The following is a 26,632-nucleotide window of genomic DNA, read 5'->3' on the forward strand; positions in this document are numbered from 1 at the left end:
AAAGAAACAAGACAAATGTAAGAAATAGGGCCAGCACCAAATGGATTGTTGCCAGATAAGTATACATTTATTAAATAAACATATCCAAACAACTGAGGGTGTCAAACACCCCCAGTAAAGCACAAAAGTGCTCTGGCAAAAGCAAGCAAACTGGTTTCGGCTGTGTTAGCCTTCTTCAGTGCAAAAACCAAATTAATGAAAAAAGAAAGCACATCAGAGCAACAATATTTATAGCATCTTAAAGACATAGCAATCAAATCATTATGTACTTAATGGATTCCTATTATAAATACATTTAAAGATGTTCATTCAAATCAGGGCTGAAAAGACCACCCAATTTAATTATCCATTTTCTTTCCTTATTATTTAGAATTGTGTGCCAACCACATTTGAGGGACCTGCCCCATTTAATTTTGTCAATGACCGTAAAATAAAAAGAGGCATAGGGGTGCTTAAGTGTGTGCCAACCACATTTGAGGGACCTGTCCCATTTAATTTTGTCAATGACCATAAAATAAAAAGAGGCATAGGGGTGCTTAAGAGCACTAGAAAGTTTGTGATTCCTTATGTCACTAGTGTGTTCAGAAATCCTGATGCATAATGGTCTGGATGTCTGACCCACATAAAAAGCTGAACAAGGACAAGAGGCCAGATACAACACCCAATCTGAACTACAATTCGCCAAAAACATTATATCAAAAACTCTATCAGTATTGGGGCTAGTAAATTTTTTGATTTTGAAAACTCTTGAACAATGTGTACAATGACCACATGGATAGGTACCACATAATTTATCACCCAATAACGTTTGTTGTATAGGTTCAGCTGAGACCTGGGAAGAATGTTTATTCTTCTTCTTTCAGCTGCTCCCATTAGGGGGTCGCCACAGCAGATCAACTGTTTCCATTTCTTGTTGTCCTCTGCATCTTGCTCTGTCACAGCAACCACCTGCATGTCCTCTCTCACCACATCCATAAACCTTATCTTAGGCCTTCCTCTTTTCCTGTAACCTGGCAGCTTCATCTTTAGCATCTTTTTCCTAATATACTCTACATCCCTCCTCAGCACATGTCCAAACCAACATAATCTTGCCTCTCTGGCTTTGTCTCCAAACCTTCCTACCTGGACTGACCCTCTAATATACTTATTCCTAATCCTGTCCATCCTCATCACACCCAGTGCAAATCTTAGCATCTTCAACTCTGCCACGTCAAGCTCTGACTCCTGCCTTTTTGTCAATGCCACTGTCTCCAACCCATATAACATAGTTGGTCTTACCCTCTTGTAGACCTTCCCTTTCACTCTTACTGGTACTCATCTGTCACAAATCACTCCTGACACTCTTCTCCACCTACTCAATCCTGCCTGCACTGTCTTCTTCACCTCTCTTCCACACTCACCATTACTCTGAACTGTTGATCCCAAGTACTTAAACTCATCCACCTTCACCACCTCTACTCCCTGCATCCTCACCATTCCTCTATCCTCCCTCTCATTCACACACATATATTCTGTCTTAGTCCTGCTGACCTTCATTCATCTTCTCTCTAGAGCATATCTCCACCTCTCCAGGGTCTCCTCCACCTGTTCCTTACTCTCACTACAGATCACAATGTCATCTGCAAACATCATAGTCCACGGTGACTCCTGTCTGATCTCGTCTGTCAACCTGTCCATCACCATTGCAAATAAGAAAGGGCTCAGAGCTGATCCTTGATGTAATCCCACCTCCACCTTAAACACATCCGTCAGTCCCACCGCAGACCTCACCGCTGTCACACTACCCTCGTACATATCCTGTACCACTCTTACATACTACTCTGACACTCCCGACTTCCTCATACAATACCACAACTCCTCTCTAGGCACCCTGTCATATGCTTTCTCTAAATCCACAAAGACACAATGCAACTCCTTCTGACCTTCTCTGTACTTCTCCATCAACACTCTCAGACCAAACATTGCATCTGTAATGCTCTTTCCTGGCATGAAACCATACTGCTGATCAGTAATCATCACCTCCCTTCTTAACCTAGCTTCCACTACTCTTTCCCATAACTTCATGCTGTGACTGATCAGTTTAATCCCTCTGTAGCTCTGCACATCACCCTTATTCTTAAAAATCGGTACCAAAACACATTTTCTCCATTCCTCAGGCATCCTCTCACTTTCCAAGATTTCATTAAACAATCTAGTTAAAAACTCCACTGCCATTTCACCTAAACACCTCCATGCTTCCACAGGTATGTCATCTGGACCAACAGCCTTTCCGTTCTTCATCCTCTTCATAGCTATCCTTACTTCCTCTTTGCTAATCCACTGCACTTCATGATTCACTATCCACACATCATGCAACCTTCTCTCCCTCTCATTCTCTTCATTCATCCACCCCTCAAAGTACTCTTTCCATCTGCTCAACACACGCTCCTCGCTTGTGAGTACATTTCCCTCATTATCCTTTATCTCCCTTACCTGCTGCACATCTTTACTAGCTCGGTTCTTCTGTCTAGCCAATTGGTACAGGTCCTTTTCCCCATCCTTAGTGTCCAACCTTTTATACAACTCTTCATACGCCTTATCCTTAGCCTTTGCCACCTCTCTCTTTGCCATGCACCTCAACTCCTTATACTCTTGTCTACATTCTTCATCTCTTTGACAATCCCACTTCTTCTTTGCTAACCTCTTTCCCTGTATACTCTCCTGTACTTTTTCATTCCACCACCAGGTCTCCTTCTGGGAAGAATGTTTATAGTGGGTCAAAAGTGAGCCTAAATTTTTACCACGTTTAAAGAAGGAGAAGAAGCATCTCTGACCCACCTTAGAGGCTGATTTTGGATCCAACAGCAAAATGTTCCAATGTTTTTGGATAATGTTCATGAAAGATTTAGTGTTGTGTCTATATGTAGTGACCATTCACAAAACATCCTGGTCCTCTGATGTTTTGTCTTTATTCTTGTATTGTAGAAGATCTTCCCTAGCTTGTGTAAATGCCCAATTACTGGCCATGGCAATATTGCCCACTTTATACCCCCTATTTTGGAATTGATTGGCTAGATCAAACTTGTATTTGTGGAAGGTATTATTATCAGAACAAATACATTTTACTCTCAAAAATTGGGATTTGGGGATGTTATGTAATACGTGTGGTGGATGAAGGCTACTGGCATGGAGTAAAGAATTATACTGGAGATATTTTCTGTATATTTGTATACTCAAAGTATTGTCTTCATTTCTGGTGATAGTCGCATCCAAAAAGGTGATTTGCTCCAAATCAAAATTTACCTTGAACTCAATTCCCCATTTGTCTGGATTAAGAAATTCCACATACTCCAAAAGATAAGCCACATCCGCCTTCCATACCAACCAACAATCATCTAAGTATCGTCTCCAAATATCTATATAACAACTAAAGGATAAGAAAATGAAAAAATTCCAATGGGATGTAGGTGACTATCAGAAAGGTCAGCCTTTCATGCCATATAATAGCCCCTTGGCAGGGAGGAATCCGAATAGAACACTACCAGCGAAGCGTAAGAGACCCAAATCTATCCTCAAGAAAACATGTAATACAGTTAGTTTTACTTCTGAGGAAGATTTATCTTCTCCTACGGATGTTGACAGCAACCTCTTTCTACAGTCACCAACACTGAAAAGATGCAGCATGGGTCACCCTTTAGGGCTAAGTCCAGAAGAGGGGTGAGGAAACAACAAATGGTCCAAACACTTTGGAGGAAATTCTCAAGGTGATGACCAAATGTTGAGTGAATTTAATAATATACATAAGATATCTTCTGTGGAGCTTTCTCAGGCCCAGATTTCTGTACTCAATAAAGGTCTAAGTTATGTTTCGGGATTTTTTGTGACTGAAGATTCATTTGCATCTGATGTTATTGCCTTTTGTAGATTGACTGTTTTGGGGTTGGGAGGGTGGTCTAATGGTTAAGGTGTTTGCCTTACAAACACAAGGCACAGAGTTTGAGTTTCACAAGGGATAATTGGCTAAGCTTACAATGGCTCACAAGGACCATTAGCCTAGTATGAACCTATGCCTATGCCAATTAATCTTAAAATACATTTTGATTCCAATACTGGTAGTAATGAGGTTAGATCTTTTAAATTTCAACCATCCAGATTTATGGCTCCGATGTCTAGTCAGGTTTCTCTATTCCAATCCTCTGTCCTCAATGATCTACACTACAATTTTAATGAGTATGATATTTTTCATCACAATCTCTCAAAGATTGAACAAACAGCTTTGGAGGAGTTAAAAAAACAATAAAGATCTGGTCATATTATCAGCTTACAAAGGGTGAGTGGTAGTAGTTATGAATTGGGACAGTTATTATCAGGAGGCACAGAGACAGCTTGGAGATGCCAGGCACTATATGCCCATGCCCATTGATCCAACAACAAATTTAAAGTTGAAATTAATAGGTTTCTATCTCAGGCACAACAGGAGAGCATTATTAGACAATCAGATGTTTATCATCTTACGGTCAAGGATCCCAGATCACATAATATCTACTTTTTACCAAAGATACATAAGGATCCTTGTTGTCTGCCAGGGAGACCAATTGTTTCAGGGTGGGGCAGTTTAACTGAGCCCTTATCTGAATTTCTTACTCGCTATCTGAAACCTCTCCTGGCTTGTATTAGATCACGTATCCAGGATACCACCCAAATTCTAGGTATCGTCTCCAATACTCATTTGCAACCAGGGTGGCTTCTTTGCACATTAGATGTGACTGCCTTATATATCAATATTCCACATTGGGCAGGGCTATTGGCCCTGCTATATTGCTTGGACCAAAGTGCTTTATATCCACCAGGTTTTAATACTTTTTTGGTATGTATGACAGAACATGCCCTCACAAAAAATGTGTTCTACTTTCACGGACAATGTTATTGGCAGTCACAGGGCACGGCAATGGGGGCATCCTTTGCCCCCATTTATGCAGATTTGTTTATGGCCTACCTGGAGACTGAACTGATCTATAACCCCAAGCATAACATCTATTTGGGGGAAATAGATATTTGCAGAAGATACCTAGATGATTGTTGGTTGGTATGGAAGGCAGATGTGGCTTATCTTTTGGAGTTTGTGGAATATCTTAATCAAAACAAATGGGGAAATGAGTTCAAGGTAAATTTTGATTTGGAGCAAATAACCTTTTTGGATGTGGCTATCACCAGAAATGAAGACAATACTTTGAGTACACAAATATACAGAAAATATCCGCAGTATAATTCTTTACTCCATGCCAGTAGCCTTCATCCACCAGACGTGATACATAACATCTTCAAATCCCAATTTTTGAGAGTAAAACATATTTGTTCTGATAATAACACCTTCCACAAATACAAGTTTGATCTAGCCAATCAATTCTGAAATAGGGGTTATAAAGGGGCAATATTGCCATGCCCAGTAACTGGGCATCTACATAAGCCAGGGAAGATCTCCTACAATATAAGAACAAAGACAAAACATCAGAGGACTAAGATATTTTGAGAATGGTCACTACAGATGGATGCAACACTAAATCTTTCATGAACATTGTCCATAAACATTGGAACATACTGCTGTTGGATCCAAAATCAGCCTCAGGCATACTTCTTCTCCTTTAAACATGGTAAAAACTTAGGGCCACTTTTGAGCCACTATAAACATTCTTCCCAGGTCTCAGCTTGACCTATACAACAAACGTTATTGGGTGACACATTATGTGGTACCTATCCATGTGGTCACTGCACACATTGTTCAAGAGTTTTCAAAATCAAAGAATTTACTAGCCCCAATAATGATAGAGTTTTTGATATAACGTTTTTGGCCAATTGTGGTTCAGATTGGGTGGTGTATCTGGCCTCTTGTCCTTGTTCAGCTTTTTATGTGGGTCAGACATCCAGACCATTACGCATCAGGATTTTGGAACACGAGTGACATAAGGAATCACAAACTTTCTAGTGCACTTTATAAACACACACTTAAGCACCCCTCTGCCTCTTTTTATTTTACGGTCATTGACAAAATTAAAGGGGACAGGTCCTTCAAATATGGTTGGCACACAATTCTAAATAATAAGGAAAGAAAATGGAAAATTAAATTGGGTGGTCTTTTCAGTCCTGGTTTGAATGAACATCTTTAAATATATTTATAATGGGAATCCATTAAGTACATGCTAATTTGATTGCTATGCCTTTAAGATGCTATAAATACTGCTACTCTGATGTGCTTTCTTTTTTCATTAATTTGGTTTGTGCACTGAAGAAGGCTAACACAGCCAAAACTGGTTTGCTTGCTTTTTCCAGAGCACTTTTGTGCTTTACTGGGAGTGTTTGACACCCTCAGTTGTTTGGATATGTTTATTTAATTAATGTATACGTATTTGGCAACAATCCATTTGGGGCTAGCCCTATTTCTTACATTTATCCTAAAATATTCCCCATTTTCCAAGCACATGGATCTTAGAGCAGGTGTCCTTATACATGGGATGTGTGGAGGAAAAGCCCCCCCCTTCAAACATGCTTTAAAGGTGTAACAGAAATGTTCGAATGTGCTGATATTTCCTGAAATCACAAATGCACTTTTTGAAGTGCCACGACTCACAGCATTGCATCTTGTACTTATGATAGTGAACCACGGACTGCAGTCTCTTTAATATTTTAACTGTATTTCTTGATCATCACCAAGTTAAGCAACTTTGCTTAAACTGTGACATATTTGCAGATGCCAGATTATGCTCCTAGTTTTTTCAATAGTCTTTGTATTGTGTCAAAAGGTGCCTGTTTTTTTACTGTTTTTTTATTTAACTCTATAATTTTGTGATATCTATGAAGTATTGTGCTTGTATAGAATTTCAGTCTGTTTTCAGCCCTGTGTAATCTAAAGTCTAATTCACACAAATTAACATCCTCTTTGCTCTTACTATGCATTGGCAACGGGTCTATATTAAATCATTGAACGCTTAAAAAAGCGAACGGTGTTTGATCGACCCTATGTAAGCAAAAGCTTAAAATGTCGAAGTGTCAGAACAGCTGTGCTGACAAAAAAATAAATAAATAAATAAAAATCAATTTCAAACATTACATGAGACCGCACTACAGTGCCAAAAATGGCAAAGTACCGAATCGGCCAAGCAAATACTTTCCCAGGGAAAGAATTCGCTTAACAGCCACTTTGATATTTTGCATTTTCAGCCTTTTAAGTTCGACCAAGATGCATTCGAAAGAATGCGTCTTCAGTCTTCTAATATATACCCCTTGGCAACATATGACCGTAAACTGGTGCTTCCTTTTCACTTACCTTGCATTCTCTCTATCAGCTGTCAGACTATCCAGTGCCTGCCCTGCTGTCAATGACAACTTATGCAGAAGTTTACTATCAAGTCCTTTCTGTTACTCCAGTGTAAATACACCAATCTTTCCATCTCCATGATCAACAACCCCTCATTCAGTATGTGCATTTGCACCCAAAATTGTTTTAGTACAGTATAATTAATCAAACTTCAGAGACTATATTATTTAAATGAATTATACTTGTCTCTTATACGATTCTGTTTCCAGGTAATAAGAAAACACCTCAAATGTTTCTGTAGTCTATTATGCCCCACCCCTTGAAAGAGACATTCATCAAAACTCTACTATGGACAGTTACTCAAAATAGTAAGCCATATTATTTCCTTCTTTTTGAAATTTTGTGCATTTTCTGCCAGCTTTTCTCATGTTCCTGCTCCATCTACTTAAGGTGATCAAGTCTATTAATTTAGTAATCGAGTGCTTTTAACGCATTTAGTAATGAAGGCTAGTTACATTAAAATTATACATTAAACCTCATGCAGCCTTTCTAACATTCTCAAAAGTGTAAAGCAACTCAGCACAGCTCAAAAAAGGAATGCTACGATTCCCACATTATCTTAATTCTTGCTCCCTCAGGTCAGCAATTATTCATTATAGACAATATTTGTTTTGATTATCCACAATGTGCCTCTCAGTGCAGGATACCCACTGAATTCTTCAAAGTGAACATAACCAATTTAACAATCTAATTTACTATTGTTTGACCCAATCATAATTAAGCACTTTATTTATATCATTTTATTTATATTCATTTTTCTTCTATTTATAGCCTCTTAATCACAGAGACATCCCACAGCTATAAATTCCCGGATGTAGTAAATTTAAAGATGTGGGGTGTTTTCCCAATGCAGATGTGGGGTGTATTCCAAATGCAGATATGGAGTGTACTCCCAATGCAGATGTAGGGTGGTTTCCCAATATAGATGAGGGGTGTTTTCCCAGTGCAGATGTAGGCTGTATGCCCAATGCAGATGTGGGGTGTACTCCCAATGCAGGGTGTTTTCCCAATGTAGATGTTGGGTGTTTCCCAATGCAGATGTGGGGTTTACTACCAATGCAGATGTGGGGTACACTCCCAATGCAGATGCGGGGTGTACTCCCAGTGCAGATGTGGGGTATACTCCCAATGGAGATGTGTGGTGTTTTCCCAGTGCAGATGTGGGGTGTACTCCCAATACAGATGTGGGGTGTACTCCCAGTGCACACCAAAACAAAGTTGATTTTTGCATTTTTATTGTATTTTGGGGTATGAGTGATCATTTGCAGGTCATATTTGTTATTTACTGAGCTCAGATGATAGTGGAGGTGAGGAAGTATATACTTCCCCCACTGTCATGCAGCCTCAAAGTTAGCAGCTTTAGAGAAGTAGGGATGCAGTGGTATAGTCCCAACAAAGAGGTGCCTGGGGAGCTTACCCATGCAAAAACAGTTGCCTATTTTATTTTTTAGTATTTCAATTGGTCTTTTCTTGATTATTTGTGGACAATATATGGTACATGATGACATTCACACTGATGTTCCATTTATACTCGTTAATTCAAACTTTCCATAATTTCTAATTACATGTCATGCATGTGTCACTAAATTGACTAATTTACCCTGTAATTTTAACAACTATTTATCAATTATCATTTAAATTTATGAACACTGCCTCATGGTTAAGTCATTTATGTAAATATATTTAATTCTTGAGTCTGACATGTTCATTAAGTTTAACACAATAAGTTGTTCACATATAATTTAACCTGAATTAATACCCATAGTTCTGAAATCACAAGGCAAACTTCTTACTTAGCCATATATACCCATAGTTCTGAAATCAGAAGGCAAACTTGTTAGATATCATAAGTTAATCTGTAATAATTACATTCAAAGGTATGAAAACCCTGCAGTAATCTTTGATGCAAATATATAACATTTATGTTATTTTTCTTTTAAAGCAAATGTAATTCCCCAGATTCAGCAAGCCCTGCACATTGTGCAGGAGTAGTGCAGGAGCTCCAGCAGGCAATATGTCTGCCGTGCGATCCAGGAATAAGCTGTAGGGATGTGCATGAGCTCTCCTGCACTAGTCCTGCACGGACTCAGCTCCTGTATGCAAACTACCCCATTTGCGGGTGAAATCCATGCAAATGAGGTGAATTTGTGATCCAGGAAGCTAGCAGCCGGCCATGCAGGACTAGTGTAATCTGCAAAAACGTACTCAGTTAGTAACCAAGTACATTTCTGCAAACTACAAAACGGAGCCATGACAGCTCCAAATAAAGGATGGATATTATGTTGAAAGCATGCCAATAGTCAAATATATGGCCACTGGCATGGAAAACAGTTGCAAAAAAAAAATACTTTTATTTTTCTTTATCTGATTTCGGCTGTTTAAGCATAGAGCAGTGACGCGCAAACAGGATCCGGCAAAAAAAAAAAAAACTATACTAAGCATTCTGACCAAAATCAATATTTTGCCATTATACTCAATGGCAGGCAGAAGACAACATGGCCAGTGAATAGTGGTTGCTTAAGGGGGAGGCTCAGTGTGGGACCTGTAACTATGCATCAGCAGGCAATCTTATGCAAATGAGGGGAATGATACTGAATCCCAGATTTCCCCTCAATGCTAATCAGCACCCAAGAGTGTAAGAGCAGGAATAGCTTGGTGTAAGCCTAGGAGTTAGCTGACATCATAGGGGGGTGTTTCAGGCATACTGTAAGCAGATTGGAGCCCTGTGGCTTGGGTTTGCCCTTAGCGTAGCAGAGCTAAGCAAGGGAGAGTGTCTGAGGCTGCCTAGCACTCTTTACATTGCCTAAGCGGGTGTGCGCGCCACTCACCAGGTTTTAAAGGAAAAAAAAAGTAAATAAGGAAATAGCAGCTCTGTGCATATTTGAGGACTATGTTTGCGAGGCACACCCTCTGGCTTAAACAGGAAGGCAATGGGATGGGAAAACAGCAGTAGGAAGGTAATCTAGGAGAACTAGTATAGCTGGCATGTAAAATGTATCAGAATCAGCCAATTACTCAGGCAGCAGACCAGCCCAGCCTAGAACACTACTATAAACTATGCAAACACCTTTCCCTCTGTTTTTTCCCACATACTCTACACCACTGGTGTATACAAGCGGGGGAATTTTAACAAACAAAAACAACAAAATGATAGGGGCTGCAATAGCTATCATGCATCAACATGTGGAAGAGGCTGATGGTGGTGAGGATGAGAATGCTTTTGACCAACCCCCAGTGAGGAGATGGAGAAGAGTGTACAAACCCAGGGTAACCTACCAGGGGCTACATGAGCTGGAGATAGTGGAGCACTATAGGGTGGACAGGGACCTCCTACAGCAAATTGTTGAGCTGTGCCGGCCATGCCTGACACACAGAACTAACAGAGGGGAACCCATCCCAGTGGATACCAAGGTATGTTTAGGCCTAAGAATACTAGCTACAGGTACCTTCCAAAGGCCAACTGGGGATATCATGGGGATCTCACAGGCATCAGCATCCAGGGTACTCCACCATTTCCTGGATGCCATGTTAGCACATGCCAGTGAGCATGTATATTTCCCCAACACCTGTGAGGCATTGGACAGCAATATGCATCTCTTCCACCAAATAGCAGAATACCCTGAGGTAGTGGGTGCTATAGACTACATGCACATATGCATCAAAGCACCACCCGGTGAGCAGGATACGGTCTACATTAACCACAAGGGCTTCCCCTCCATCAACGTTCGAGTCATGTGCGATGCCCATGGCATAATAATGAATATGTGTGCTGGCTATCACGTTTCCCACATCTGGCATCTGATGCAGCTGTACCAGAGATTTGCCAGTGGGGACATCCCTTATGGCCATCTAGTGGGGAATACTGGTTATGCACTGGAGCTGTGGCTGATGACACCCATCAGAAATGCACATACACCCGAACAAGAACTCCATAATGCGGCACACGCACAGACCAGAATAGTAATAGAGCATATGTTTGGGATGCTCAAGTCACGGTTCCAGTGCCTGGACTCATCCGGTGGAGCCTTGTAGTACTCCCCAGCTACATGTACTCAAATTGTCATCGTATGTGCCATGCTACACAATATGATCTTGTGGAAACAGCTGCTGCAGGAGCAGCAAGGGGCAGGGCCACACAGCTCCCCAACATTGCCAAGGCCTGCACAGGCACAGAGTGACTCAGAGGAGGAACAACCTGTGCCTGCCCCAGTAGGCAGAAGGAGGTGTGCCTGTGCCCAGTATGCCCTGGCCTTAGCAAAGAGGCAACGCATAGCACAGACACTGACACAGGAGGGACCCAGGGAATGACACCTCTCTCTGACTCGCACATACAGTAAAAGTGATGCCAAACATGACACTACCTGTACTCAACCATGTATAGGGAGTGTACTATGTGCATTCAACATAGGCAGCCCTCCAGCACCATCCTCAATACTGGCACACCCACAAGGTAAGTCACTCTCCTTACCAAATGCCGAATGGAGTAGTATGTGTTGTTACTTGTATCTATGGTATGGATGTGAGCATGCAAGGGAATCGGGTGGCTGAATGGGATGCCAGCAGATAGTATACACCTATAGTGTCAGCATGAGATCTGTAACAAATACTGGTGTCACCATTGTAGCCAGTACTACACATAGTGAGAAAACCCACTGCAGGAAATGTGCTGGGCCACATGTGTGTCCATATGACATACACATGCCAGTCAGGGAGGTTGACATACCCAACAACAGTCTCAGCCAGCAGGACAGGTGTAGACAAACACAAACAAAGGCTGTACTTAGGCCTCTGAATGATGCCTATGGGTACCCCCCCCCGGGCCTATACAGATACACTATAGCAGGTCAGGCAGTGGGATGTTAGTTCTGAAGGGTAGGAAGTCAGAAACTGATATGTAGGTCAATTAAACTTAAGAGCTGTAGTACACTGATATGCTTCTAGTCAGCATGATAAGTTAGAATACAGCATGAAATAGAGTACCTGACATACCAGTACAGTCATAGCAAATGTGTACAAGTGTCAGGTGTGCCCCCCCCCCAGTCCTATGTAGAAATGTAGAAACAGTCAGGTTTGCCCCCTCCTCCAATCCTGTGTAGAAATGTAGAAACAGTCTGGTGTGCCCCCTCCCCCAATCCTGTGTAGAAATGTAGAAACAGTCAAGTGTGTGTCCCCCAATCATGTGTAGAAATGTAGAAACAGTCGGGTGTGCCCCTCCCCCAATCCTATGTAGAAATGTAGAAACAGTCAGGTGTTCCCCACTCCCAATCCTAAGTAGAAATGTAGTAACAGTCTGGTGTGCCCCCTCCCATCTGATGTAGATACATTGTAACAGTCAGGTGTGCCCCTCAATCCTATGTAGAAATGTAGTAACAGTCAGGCATAGCTCTCAACCTTCGATCTCAAAAATGAGGAACACTAGCCCTCATAATGTGGAACAAATGGGCAAAATGTGGAACACGTACTAATGGCTTACTAACAACTTCAACTAGGAAGGTCATAGGATGGTTAAAATATGCTAGTTTTACTTATAAAGAAGATATGTTAATGAAATAATATGATTCATTTCTATTTACAATGGATTTCACTAAACAAAAATTCCTAACACTGAATGTGTGACAGTCTTTCAATGTGGAACATTTGAGGAACTTGGAGGAACATGAACTTTTTAAGACCCCAAATGAGGTACGTTCCTCGTAATGAGGTACACTTGAGAGGTATGTAACAGGTGTGTCACCCCTCCAATCCAATGTAGACATGTAGTAACATGTATGTGTAGGTATAATACCAGTAGAGCACAGATGACCTGAGGTGGCCAAGGTAGCAGGTTAGATTGTAACATTTGTACAATATGCAGGTATGCATGTGTTAGGTTGGAGTGCATTTCATATTGTGTGAGAGTGGTCAGTATGTATGCATGTTGAGGTTTGACCTGGTGGCCATTGTCTACTACTGCCAATGACAGGGCCAAGTCCTCACAACTGCAGTGCCAAAGACAATGCTCCCCAGTATAACACATTATAGCAGTAAGCCCTTGTAAATGTATGGCGGTAATATGTGTCACCATCTGAAAGATGGACATGGCATGACTGTTGGGCTAGATATACAAGCAGTATACAGACAAAAGTACCCCAGACATACAGTATATTATGTGTAACCATGAAATGGACACACCCTTGGAATTGTACATACAGGTATGCATCATATTATCTGGGCTTGTAGTAGGGAATACTGATGTTGTCTGGCCGAACACTTGCAGATCACAAAGGTGATAGGACTAATGTATTGGAAAATGGCTGATGTCCCTGCACGAGCCAGCATAACTGAAATGCCCCTTGCATATCTGTGAGTCAGATGCAAGTTTTATACATAGCACACATATACCCAGCTCATCCAAACACCACCCACATGTACCTCACTGGTCTTATCCCTGCTGTTGGGAATGGGTAAATATGACCCCCACATGTGTATGGCAATAACAAAAGAATGCAGCATGCAGTGTAGGTGTCCCATGCAGGTGTATCCCTAGCTGTAAGCTGCACCACGCCAGCATCCACACCACCTGATCAATACTGATAGAAAGTATTGGCATGAACACCTAGCACACCTACCCTGTCACCCCAGGGGAATATACTGCATGGCAGTCTGGGACTGTAGGACTGACAGAATGCAATGGCCTGCTACTGCCAATGTATGTTATGCCATGGGCACCCAAATAACAACATAGCACACTCCACATAAGACATATGCAAGGCCATGTGGACAAACCACAGCAACATGTCCACCATGTCCCACTGCATGAACTGTGGACCAACACCAAAACACAGCTGTGATGAAGTGATAACTATAGGGAAAGTATCAGAGAATGTATGCATAATGTATGGAAGAGGATAGAATAATAGAGGTGGGGTGGGAGCATGGGCAGCATGGAATGTGCAAAGTCCAACACACAGCCATGTGCATATACTATAACTGGCTGCAAACACAAAAATGGGTGGCTACAAACCTGCCTGTACACTAAAATAGGGGTAATGTCCTGACTTTTGACCCCTGCCTGTGTATCCAGTTCAGCATCTTGGTACAGTGATGGCAGAGGATCCCATAAGTCAGGACATTACCCCTATTTTAGTGTACAGGCAGGTTTGATGTCCTGGGGAACACAGGATGAATGCAGCTCCCCCACCAGAATGGCATAACATTCCATGAATATGTAGGCTTTTGACCACAATATTGGAGACAGCTGCATTCATCCTGTGTTCCCCAGGACATCAATGTGAGCAAACATGTTCACCTGACAGTACTTGAGAACAGAAAACATCACAGTGTATAACAGTACACATGTCTGAATATTTCTGCTAACACCAGTACCATGTAGCAGAAGCAGCATAGACACAATCACCTACAGTACACACTATACCTTGCACAGTTTGACCCCATATTGCCAACTGATCTACACATATTCTGCAGACACAGTTTGCTAGCTGTAGGTATAGAACACAATGATCTGCACTGGAGTACAAACTACCTGGAATGGATACACACATTCAATACAGAATGGCATACTGGGCATGCTCACACACACAGAGAAATGAAGGCAATATCAGAGAACAAAATACTGAAAGGTCATACTGGGCATGCTCACACACTTAAACAAATGAAGCCCATGTCTGCCAACAGTGGACCATACATATCTGACAGTTGCAGATGCTAGTGCATACACTCCTCAGTATGCACCAGTCATGCCTTGCACACACATTGGATAGGAATACACACATATATCCAAGGACAACACACTATAATATGCCAAAAGTACACATGCATAGATGTGTGTAAGAGAGTGACAGTGACAAAGAGCCTTCCATTATGAGACCTGTGCCACCTAGCACACAGCCAAATGGCTACAACCACATGATGTGTAAATGTCACTCACTGTAGAAATTTGCCACTTGTATCTCTCAGCATTAAAGACTCTGTGGTGCAAGTGCTAGCTGTACAAAATGACTCCTCAAGGCAGTAGTCATCTAGCAGTTGTATACACATACCTGCAAAATATAAACCGGTGTGTTCCTGAGTGTGGTGTGTCTACCTCTAGATGAATGGGTTATGGCCCATGCACACACACTCTGCCATCCCCATAGCCCCACTATAACAAGCCTGCTGATGTCATTCACTTTGAAATACACCTTTGGGAAAGAAGTAGCTCAGTAAACTATGTGGTGTGTCCTATAACTATGTAATGCTGTAGTGTGATAAACTAATTAGGTAGGAGTTCTAATCCCAGACATGGTAACTGTGTGTGTGTTTGTGTGTGTCTTTGTGTAGGGAGCAATGCTTTTTAGGCTAGTCACACTCACTACATTTCAAATGCCTACTTTGGCAAGCCTGCTGATGTCATTCACTTTGACATATACCCTTGGGAAAAGAGAAGCCCAGTACTCTCCATGGCATGTCATATAACTGCATAATGCTGTAGTGTGATAAATTAGTTAAATAGGAGCTCTAATCCCAGACATGGCAACTATGTGTCGGTGTGTGTTTGTTTCTGTCTGTGTATGGAGCAATGCATTTTAGGCTTGTCATACTCACTACAATTCAAATGCCCTACTTTGGCAAGGCTGCTGATGTCATTCGGTTTGAAATACTCCTTTGGGAAAAGAGTAGCCTAGTAATGTCCATGGAGCATCCTATAACTGTGTAATGCTGTAGTGTGATAAACTAGTTAGGTAGGAGTTCTGATCCCAGACAACTGTGTGTGTGTGTGTGTGTGTGTGTGTGTGTGTGTGTGTGTGTGTGTGTGTGTGTGTGTGTGTCTCTGTCTGTGTAGCGAGCAATGCTTTTTAGGCTAGTCACACTCACTACAATTTAAATGCCCTACTTTGGCAAGCCTGCTGATGTCATTCAGTTTGAAATACACCTTTGGGAAAAGGGTAGGCCAGTAATCTCCGTAGTGTGTCCTATAACTGCTTAATGCTGTAGTGTGATAAACTAGTTTGGTCAGAGTTCTAATACCAGACATAATAATGGTGTGTGTTTGTGTGTGTCTCTGTCTGTGTAAGGAGCAATGTTTTTTAGGCTAGTCACACTCACTACAATTCAAATGCCCTCCTTTGGCAAGCCTGCTGATGTCATTCACATTGAAATACATCTTTAGGAAATGAGTGCACTAGTAATCCCTGTGGTGGGTCCTATAACAGTGTGATGTAGTACTTTGGTAGGGGTTCTATTCCCAGACATGACAAGTGTGGATGTTTGTGTCTGTGTTTCTTTGTCTTTGTAGGGTGCAATGTTTTTAAGGCCAGTCACTACAACCTCCATTGACCTTCTTTGGCAAGCCTGCTGATGTAATTCCCAGTAAAATACACCTTTGGGGAAGGAGCACTCCAGTAATCTCCATAGCGTATCCTATAACTGCATAATGTTATAATGTAAGACACTAGTTAGATAGGAGTTCTAATCCCAGACATGTCAAGTGTCTGTGTGTCTCTGTGTCTGTGTTTGTCATTCATATCCTGTGTGGAGGTAGCTGTGAGTATGTAACAACTGGGCTCATTGTAGAGCAGCCCTATTATATGTCACAGTGTCCACCTTACAAGGATAACAGATGTGAAATAGCAGAGAGGCTGGGGTGCCAATCCATACCCCTACGTGTGACATCAAGGCCTGGTGAACAAAGTTAGCAACCCTTGTATTACCCAGAGAACACTCTCAACCCATGTCTCATACACAAGCACACTTGCCTAGGCAACAACCGCTTTGTTGGTAGTGCCCTGCATATTGCCCATAGATAGTAACCATGGTGTTATTGCAGTGGACTACAGAGGGCATGGCACCCTGTCCATCAGTACAACAGGCACATACATGCAGACAGTGTGTCTTCACTATGTTCCCTACTGGATGCCTGCAGCACCTGTGGTGCCATCAAATATGATCCACAAAGGACATACCATGCCTTAAACACATGCCCTGTATGGGCAGTTGCTACTGACACCAGGGAATACCTGCATCATGCTATCAATGTAGGTGCAGGGTCAATTTGCTGTCCATTACCAGTTCCTGCCACATGAGGCCAGAACTGGCACATCTTATGATAACAATCTGTGTACACAACATGGGCCAGACGCCCCAGCTACAGTTCTACCTGTCACTGTACATGCATGTGGGACATGTGCACATCCCAGACACTGTCCATGTCATGGACTAAAGAACACATACATGGCAAGCATTGCACAGCAATGGCCACACACAATAGTTACCCAGGTGACTGGATGGTGAATGCAATACCCACCTGTGTAGGCCAATCCAGACACTACACTCCTTAGCCACACTGCAGGCCATTTTCATGTGGCCTGATGCCAAGATATACCCTTCACCTAGTCTTGTATAGCATTCTGGCACAGTCAACCAACTACACACATGTGAAGCAATGCACCCATGCATGTCAGTACTGGCACCCTGTGTCTGTGTATGTGGTGTATGATGCTTTCAACCACATTCACACTCACTACAATTCCCATTGGCATACTGAAGCATGCTGTCTGATGTTAGACACCTTCACATACCCTTTGCCCATATAACCTCTGGATAACCTCTGTGATGCATGTAATACATGCACATTACTGTATTGTGGCAAACTAACTAGTTAGAAAGTGTATTCCTGACCCTGCCAAGTGTGTCAATGTGTGTGAGCCCATATAAAAACAGAGCAAATACATGCTGTAAGGTAACAGGATTCACAAGGAAGTGTACGACAACTGGATGTTGAAGAAATTCAATTTTAATATAACAAAATTAAAAACTATATTGATTTAGCGCTTTCATCCACATCGATATGGACTTCCTCAGAATAAATTAATCATTCAATTACCCCCTTAAATACTTGATTTCTGGTGCCATTAACACAATTAAATGACTAAAATATACCTTCAGTTTAAAGTGAACCAGCATATTTTTTACATAGGTATCCCTACAGTTTGCCCAAACATTCTATGTCCTGCTAAAAACATATACTTACTTATTATCTACTTTTATATAAAAACACTTCAAAAATCTCTGACTAGATGAACATAATTACAGCATATTTTAAAAAATAAATTAAATTATATTAAATACAAAAATAATATTATACAGAATTGTACCTATATTTGCCTATATACACAAAGTAACCTGATTGTTTCATATATAAAAATCAAATTCACAATGGAAAAAAATTTCATAATGGAAAAACATTACTATTCCAACATATCATAACATATTGTTGCATCTGCAATATAGGTTTGATAGTAATATAATCATTTAATCCAGGCTCATTTGCTGCATCTGTTAATATCTGCCATTTACTTTCTTTTTGTCCAAAAAGTGCTTTATAATTCCCCCCTCATGGTCCAAGTCTAACCTGCTCTAAAATAGTAAAACTTGAAAAAATGACTAACCCTGTATTTGTCCACATGCCTACAGAGGGTGCTATTACTACCTTTCTTTCTTATACTGTATATATGAACATAAATTCTTTTCTTAAATAGTCTCTTTGTTTTATCTATATAGTAGTTGGGGCAGGTCATCCATTTAGCCATATATATAATGTACTTGGAGTTACAATAACCCTGCCTAAAGGTAATCTTGGTCTTGTTAACGTTTTCCAAGAGAATACCTTCTTCCTCTAAAATGGCATGACACTGCCACACCACCTAGTGTGTTTATTCTGTTTACTCATTGCCCTTATTGTATAGCCTCTCTCTAAGTTTCTCTTGATATTACTACCCATTTTGTAGACAAATACTGATGTATCTCCAACTATATATCGAATTTCCTTGTCCGCCTTAAGTATGTTCCAGTTCCTACTTAAAATCTGTTTTACCTGTTTCACATGGGGTGGAATATTCCAATATACAGGCCCTATTATAATGTGTGTGAGTCCTTGAGAGAGTGTGGCTGTGTTGACGCTGACACCTGTTCATGTGGGCAGGCGCGTGTACTACACCTACTGTATCACCACCATATCACTGTTGCAGATGTCACTCACCATCACATATATGTTTGGACAGTTCCTTAACATGTAAGCTATGTGGCGAATGCAATAACTGCATAGACATGTGATAGCAATACATAGTCAGGGGGTTGAAACCCTGTACTAGTAGATGTGTGACACAAGCATGCTTAGGTTTTACTCTCCCACCCCCTCCCTGACTTACTTTGTCTCTGTATGTCTCTCTTGCTCCCTCTCTGGTGGATGTGGAGAACTACACCTGCTTTGCTTGGGCAGCAGCTTGTGTTTTGTAAGTGGTGCTCATGATCAGCTGATGGCCTCTGCATGAATTGCACCCCTCCTCTTGCTGATTGCATGTGGAACAGCTGTGGTAACATTCCCATAGCCAATTGCATGGAAACACACTCCAATATCTAGGAACATCATGTTGGTGTTGAGCCTTTTCATTCACTGTGAGGAGGACCTAGATCTGGTGTTTGGCAAACAGCATCATAGATGGATTTGGGATTTACCTCTAACAACATACACTGTGGAAACAGGCCAACACACAGGAGGGTGATGTGCCTGACATGACTACAGAATGTAAGTGTTGCTATTCTCATTTGGAATAATGTTGGTTTAACAGGGTGTGTATGGATATGGCTGGTCTACATGTTTTAATACCTGACATGACAGTGCTTTGTTTTTGAGGAAACTCCCATCTGTAGGGTCATCTGCAGATTGGGCAGTGTGTGGAGCCTTTTGTTTCTTGTGTTACTTACAGAACACCTATCTGAGAACTGTAAAAGCATAGCGTGAGAATTTCAGTCAGTACATGCTGACAGCCATGAGAGTTACTGACTTCATATCCCTCATAGTACATATGTCACAACAAACCCTGGTACAACAGTAAATGTATGAGGTTATCACAGCAACATGTCAATATTGGGGCAGTGTTCATAGCTCCAGCCACAAGTCTGTCAACCTTTGTACATATGTCATTCAGTAAGAGGTGCATATGTCCTGTACACCATTAGTTATTGACATCATACCTGATAACAAGCCAGTCAGATATCAGACTACTAGACATGTTATGTATAGTAGGGGTTGTTTCTGAGGACATAGCTTGGCCATTCTGCAGATGTATGTACAGTATTGGGGTCTGTGTACTTAGGGTGATTGTCGACAGTATGTGTATTCTGCATACGTACCTTGGGCTGTGCACAGACTGTGGTAGATGCCATTGTTGTCAGTCCTGTTCTATCTGATGTTACATGCTGCTCCAGTGTATGGTACCCTACTGGCTCACATGTTTGTAGGGCCAGACACACACATGTTCTATACCAGAGACAGCCATCGGACCATACAGTGCCATGACCCAGTGTATGTAGGGTCAATGTGTGAGTGGCACATATGAGGATGGTGTTTATCAGACAGTCCATATATTGTCATATTAAGCTTATGTACCATATGTGGCTGTGGCTGTGTTTACATTGGTTGTGGGTATGCACTTTCACACAGGTGTCTGTTACTCTGTGCTGTGACATGCATGTAGAGCCCGCTATAATCGCAGGTACATGTGTATTCCCCCATACAAAATGTAGTCCAGTGTTGTGGCAGTCTGCCTGTAGTTTGCACAGTGCTTTGTGACATGCCTAGCAGCCTAGTGTAATTACCCAGTCTGCTGATATGTCCAGTTATTTGCAAGGCATACTGCTGCCAGTCCACCATAACCGTTGTGTATTTCTGACAAAGCAGTGGGATTCTGTACAGATGTATGTCAGTAACTACTGGGTAGTATGTGGCCATGTGACTCCTGCACCACCAGGTATTATGTGTCAGGACAGACTGGCATGTGTGCATGCATAAACTGTGTGGGCATATGTAGTCCAGTATTTACGTGATATACCCATGTACATGGCTATTAACATCCACATTGGGAGGTGTGGTCCACATGTCTCACATGAAGGGGATATGTGTACACCTCTGGAATGACCACAGACTGCCAGACTGTCCACAAATATTGGTCATATTTCTGCTGTAATCCACAGGATCATTACTGTGCTAGCAGTGGTACTGTACTATGATGTCCATAGGATATCTGTCAGTAGCCAGTGGCGCACATGTTAAAAGCAGATGTGACCTCCCACACACAACATGTCTGTTAAGACAACCCCTATTACAGTAGCAATAGTCTACATATACACCTGCAATACATACATGACATGCCCTTGCATTAAGAGGTTGGGACTGTTGGGGCTGAGTTAAGACTCCACTCCATGTTCTGGAAATATGGTGAACATATATGCATATATATTTATTTATCCATATATCTATATAGATATATACACATATACATATCGACATACATAGATGGATATATATATATATATATATATATATATATATATATATATATAGCTATACGGGTTCATTTTATAACCTCGAAATACTGAAATATCGAATTTCAGTATCTCGAGACTATAAAACCGAATCCACAAAACAGAGACACAAAAAAACACGTGAAATTCACAACACCGAAAAAACCGCACACACTATACCACACATACACCACAACACCCACATCACAACATAAACAAACAAAACTACACACATACACAACTCATACACATAAGCAGGGCAAGCCCTGCACCCTATATAGGGACTGTGCCCCCCACACACACCCCCTACTTATATATACTAACTCCAAGATCGCACAATCACAAAACAAAAGCCAACTCACACACGCACATTCTCCGACCCCTCACACACACATCAAACACATCAGCACACTCACACACACTCTAACTCCCACTCAAAACCCTTAGAAAACACTTACCTGACATAACACCTACATCCACACATGGCACCGCGCACCATCAAAATACAATCCCGGACATTACACAGCGTAAGGTTACAACCGCAAATTCGACATATATTCGAGTTCACGATTATGACCTTTCACTATTTTTAACATTCAGCTTTATAGTCTCGAGATACTGAAATTCGATATTTCAGTATTTCGAGGTTATAAAGTGAATCCATATATACACAGATAAACACTCGAATATATACATATACACAGCAATATACGTCTACACATATACAGATATAGATACATATGCACATATACTTATGGATATCTACATATATACTGACAGTAATAGGTATATCTGAATAGATATGTATGCATATATAGTTATAGATATCTACATATATATCAACATAAATAGGTATATCTGTACATATAGGATGTGTATACATATATATCTATATATATATATCTATATATATATATATATATATATATATATATATATATATATATATATATATATATATATATATATATATATATATATATATATATATATATATATATATATAATGAGATCTACACATGACCATATATATGATGCACTATACAGATGTGTAGACAGACATATGTATAAATATACATGTGCATATACATGTAGGCATATATCAACATATGTATATGTATATATTCATTGTCCTGTCATGTGTAAACATCACAGTTGTGTATACCTTCCCAGATGTATCTCACCGTATGTATCTGATATGTGTACATTATGATATAACAACATTGTAATGCAACAGTAATATCAATAGTAAGTACTACACAATTGTGGAAGTAAAAGCAATTTTTCAATACTAATCAATATATATATTCTTCTACAACCTTTTATTTGCTGGAGATATCCATCCCAACCCTGGGCCCATCCCCCCCTCCCCACAATACCTTAAAATTCTTTACTCTTAATGCTCAAAGTCTTAACAATAAAATTCATCACTTTCAAGCATGACTAACTCATAACCAACCTGACATCCTAGCCATCTCAGAAACCTGGCTCAAATCCCATATCTCTGACTCCAAAATCTTGCCTAAATGATTCCAGTCCCTTAGAACTGACTGACTAAAAAAGGCGATGGCACTGCCCTTATCTACTCTAATCTTCTCACCTTAATCCCCCTCCAAATTCCTAGCCCCCAATTCAACAATACCAAACTAATAGTCGGTCTACTAAAAATGAAAGAGCACAAAAATATCTGCATCATAGCCCTTTATATTTCCCCTGGGAACAACCTCTCTACCCTTGAAACATCCTCCTATGGGCCTCATCTGAAATTAATTATGAAACTTATATTCTAGGGGACGTAAATCTCGACAGGAACAAGTTTAATAATCCCTCTCCCAACTTATCCATCAACCTCTATAACTTCACTCATAATCTTGTCCACTACTCGACCCAGCAAAACAAATCCCCCAGGATCTTTTCTAGACTGGATCCTAGTCTCCCACCCAAACAAAATAACTTACTCTGGTACCATTCCTGACACCATTAGTGACCACCTCCCTGCCCTCATACAGCGCTCAACTTCCTCTAACCTCCATCAGCATCACTACATTCTCACTCAAAACCTTAGCAAGTTCAACCCCTCAACCTTCTCAATATCTTCGAACAAATAAACTGGCAAATCCTATACTCCCTTTCACTCGATAAAGCAATAGAGCACTTCAACTCAGTCTTCCTCAACACTCTAAACTCCCTAGCATCACTAAGAAACAGAAGATTAAAAGCTAAAATCACCTCATGGCTCTCCAAAGAAACCATACAAATTATGCATCAAGGGGACAAAGCCTGGAAGCTTTACCTTAACAACAAACTGCCCAACACCCTGATTGAATACAAACAACTCCGTAATCTCACAAAGCAACTCATCACAAAGGACAAAAAATCCTACTACTTTAAACTACAGTCCAACACCTACAGTGCTACACCTCCAGGTTAGTGGCAACGCACGAAGCATCGGAGACCATCCAGGTGCAATTAACCATAGGTAAAACTGCCCTACAGTTTGTAGCATGCTACAGACCACCTTCTCAAACTCAGAAAACCCACACAGCCTTCCTGAAGACACTGGAGAGTATGAATGTCTCTCCAAACACCATCATATTGGGTGACTTCACCTACCCAAACATAGACTGGTAACATTACTCAAGCCCCAACACCCTAGCCCAAAGGTTCCTGGAGTTCATAAACTCAAATGCTATGGAACAACTAGTCACCATCCCCACAAGAGGAGAAAATATACTAGACCTGATCATCACAAACATGGGGACAAAATGCTCCACACTGGAAGTATATCCCTCATTGGTGAGATCAGACCATAAATTAATCTCATTGGAGATCCACATCCCGCCCCCACCCTCAGCAAAAAAGACCACAGTGAAGAACTTCTCAAAAGCAAATTTCACACTTCTTAAGACTGGAGTGGTATCCTTCAAGGCCCCCGAGCCAGTGGAAACCACAACCCACGCTGCTGAAACCCTTACAAATGCCTTCTACGAGCACCTCCAGGAATGTATGGATCAAGCAATCCCTAATAAAATCAAGACCCTTTCCACCAAAGGCAGGCGCCCGGTCTGGTGGACCCCAGCCATAAATAAACTCTACAACAAGAGGAGAAAGCTAGTACATGACAGAGCAAAATCCCTAAAAGGGAAGGCATCTCTGATCAATACTAGCAAAAAACTACGATCACTCATAAAATCATCCAAGGCCAACTTTGAGAGAAAAATCGCTAATGACACAAAAGACAATCATAAGGCCTTCTTTAGCTATGTTAGAAACCTGGGTGGAAACTCCCAGATATGCTCAGAATTAGTCCAAAATGATGAAAAAATCACTGAACCCACAGACATTGCCAACATACTGGCAGACAGGTTCAGTGCAAATTTCTCCCCCCCCCCAAAAGGAGAAATATCTATCCCACCAGAGTCTAGCCTCCCAAACATCTCAGATGCCCAGGTGAGAGCTGCTCTCTCTAAAGCAAAAACACAGCATCAATGGGACCGGACGGGTCCCGGCTGTGTGCTACGAACTCAATGAGGAACTAAACCCACACATAAGGCTGCTGTTTAATCTTAGCCTTACTACAGGATATGTACCCAAAGAATGGCATACGGCAACTGTGGTCCCACTCCACAAAGGCGGTGCTTCTCGGACCCTGAAATTACCGGCCCATAAGCTTGATGAGCCTTGTCTGCAAAGCTATGGAGAGGATCATAATGGAACTCATAAATAAAGACATTGGGGACCTACAGACACTGGATCCTACCCAATTTGGCTTTGTCAAGGGCAGATCCTGCCTCTTGAACTTGGTCGACTTTTTCGAAACAGTCACTAAGGCCATTGATGAGGGTAAGGCAGTTCACACAGCCTACCTTGACCTAGCAAAAGCATTCGACACAATACCCCACTCGGGCATCATAGAAAAGCTCACCAGCTTAGATGTAAACCCATATGTCACAAGATGGGTTGCAAACTGGCTCAAGGACAGAACACACAGGGTTAGAGTTGCTGGTGCCATGTCATACTCTAAGCCGGTCATGAGCAGTGTCCCACAGGGCTCAGTCCTGGGCCCCCTCTTGTTCAGCATTTATTTATCTGAAGTGCAGGCAAACATAGGGGGATTGTGGCTGACAAAATTTGCAGATGACTGCAAACTGGCACCATAATTGACACTCCATCAGACACAGACATCCTCCAGAGAGGTCGCATAGAAACGGATAATTGGTGCCAGAGCCATGGCCTTAAGCTAAATGCCAAAAAATGTATAGTCATACCCTTTGGGAAAAACAAGGTAACCCCTAATTACCACATAGGTGGTAATCCATTAAACACGGAAGAAGTTATCAGGGACCTGGGGACCCAAGTTGACAGTAACCTCTCTTTTGACACTCACATTGCCAAAGTGGTTAGGAAGACCTTCTACATTGCCCACCTGATCATGAAGGGATTCACATCCAGATCAGGAGAGGTCATTGTACCCCTGTACTCTTCACTTATCAGACCAATGATTGAGTACAACGCCCCATTCGGAATGTACCTTACCCGACACCTGCAGCAGTTGGAAAGACCCCAAAAGTTCCTCACCAAAAGGATAAAGGGGCTCAAACATATGTCATACGATGCCCGACTGAAGAAACTCCAGCTCTATTCAGTCGCATACCGTCTGCTCAGAGGTGATCTGTGCCTGACATACAAGGCCATGTCCAACCCGGAATTAATGGACATGCTCCACCTCAAAAATCCAAATCCACCAGAGCCACGAGAGCAAGAGACTTAAACCTCAACACGGATATAAATAGGACGTGCTGGAGGGACAGATTCATCACCCAGAGACTCCCTACACTATGGAACAGAATCCCAGTCCATGTGTGGCAGAGCCCCTCACTGACTCTGTTCAAGAGAAATCTTGACGAGTGGATGGGAGATCGTAGGTTTACCCCGGGAATC

The sequence above is a fragment of the Protopterus annectens genome, chromosome 7.part0 (assembly GCF_019279795.1).
Source record: "Protopterus annectens isolate FY-2018-M chromosome 7.part0, PAN1.0, whole genome shotgun sequence".
Taxonomy (NCBI): Eukaryota; Metazoa; Chordata; order Ceratodontiformes; family Protopteridae; genus Protopterus; species Protopterus annectens.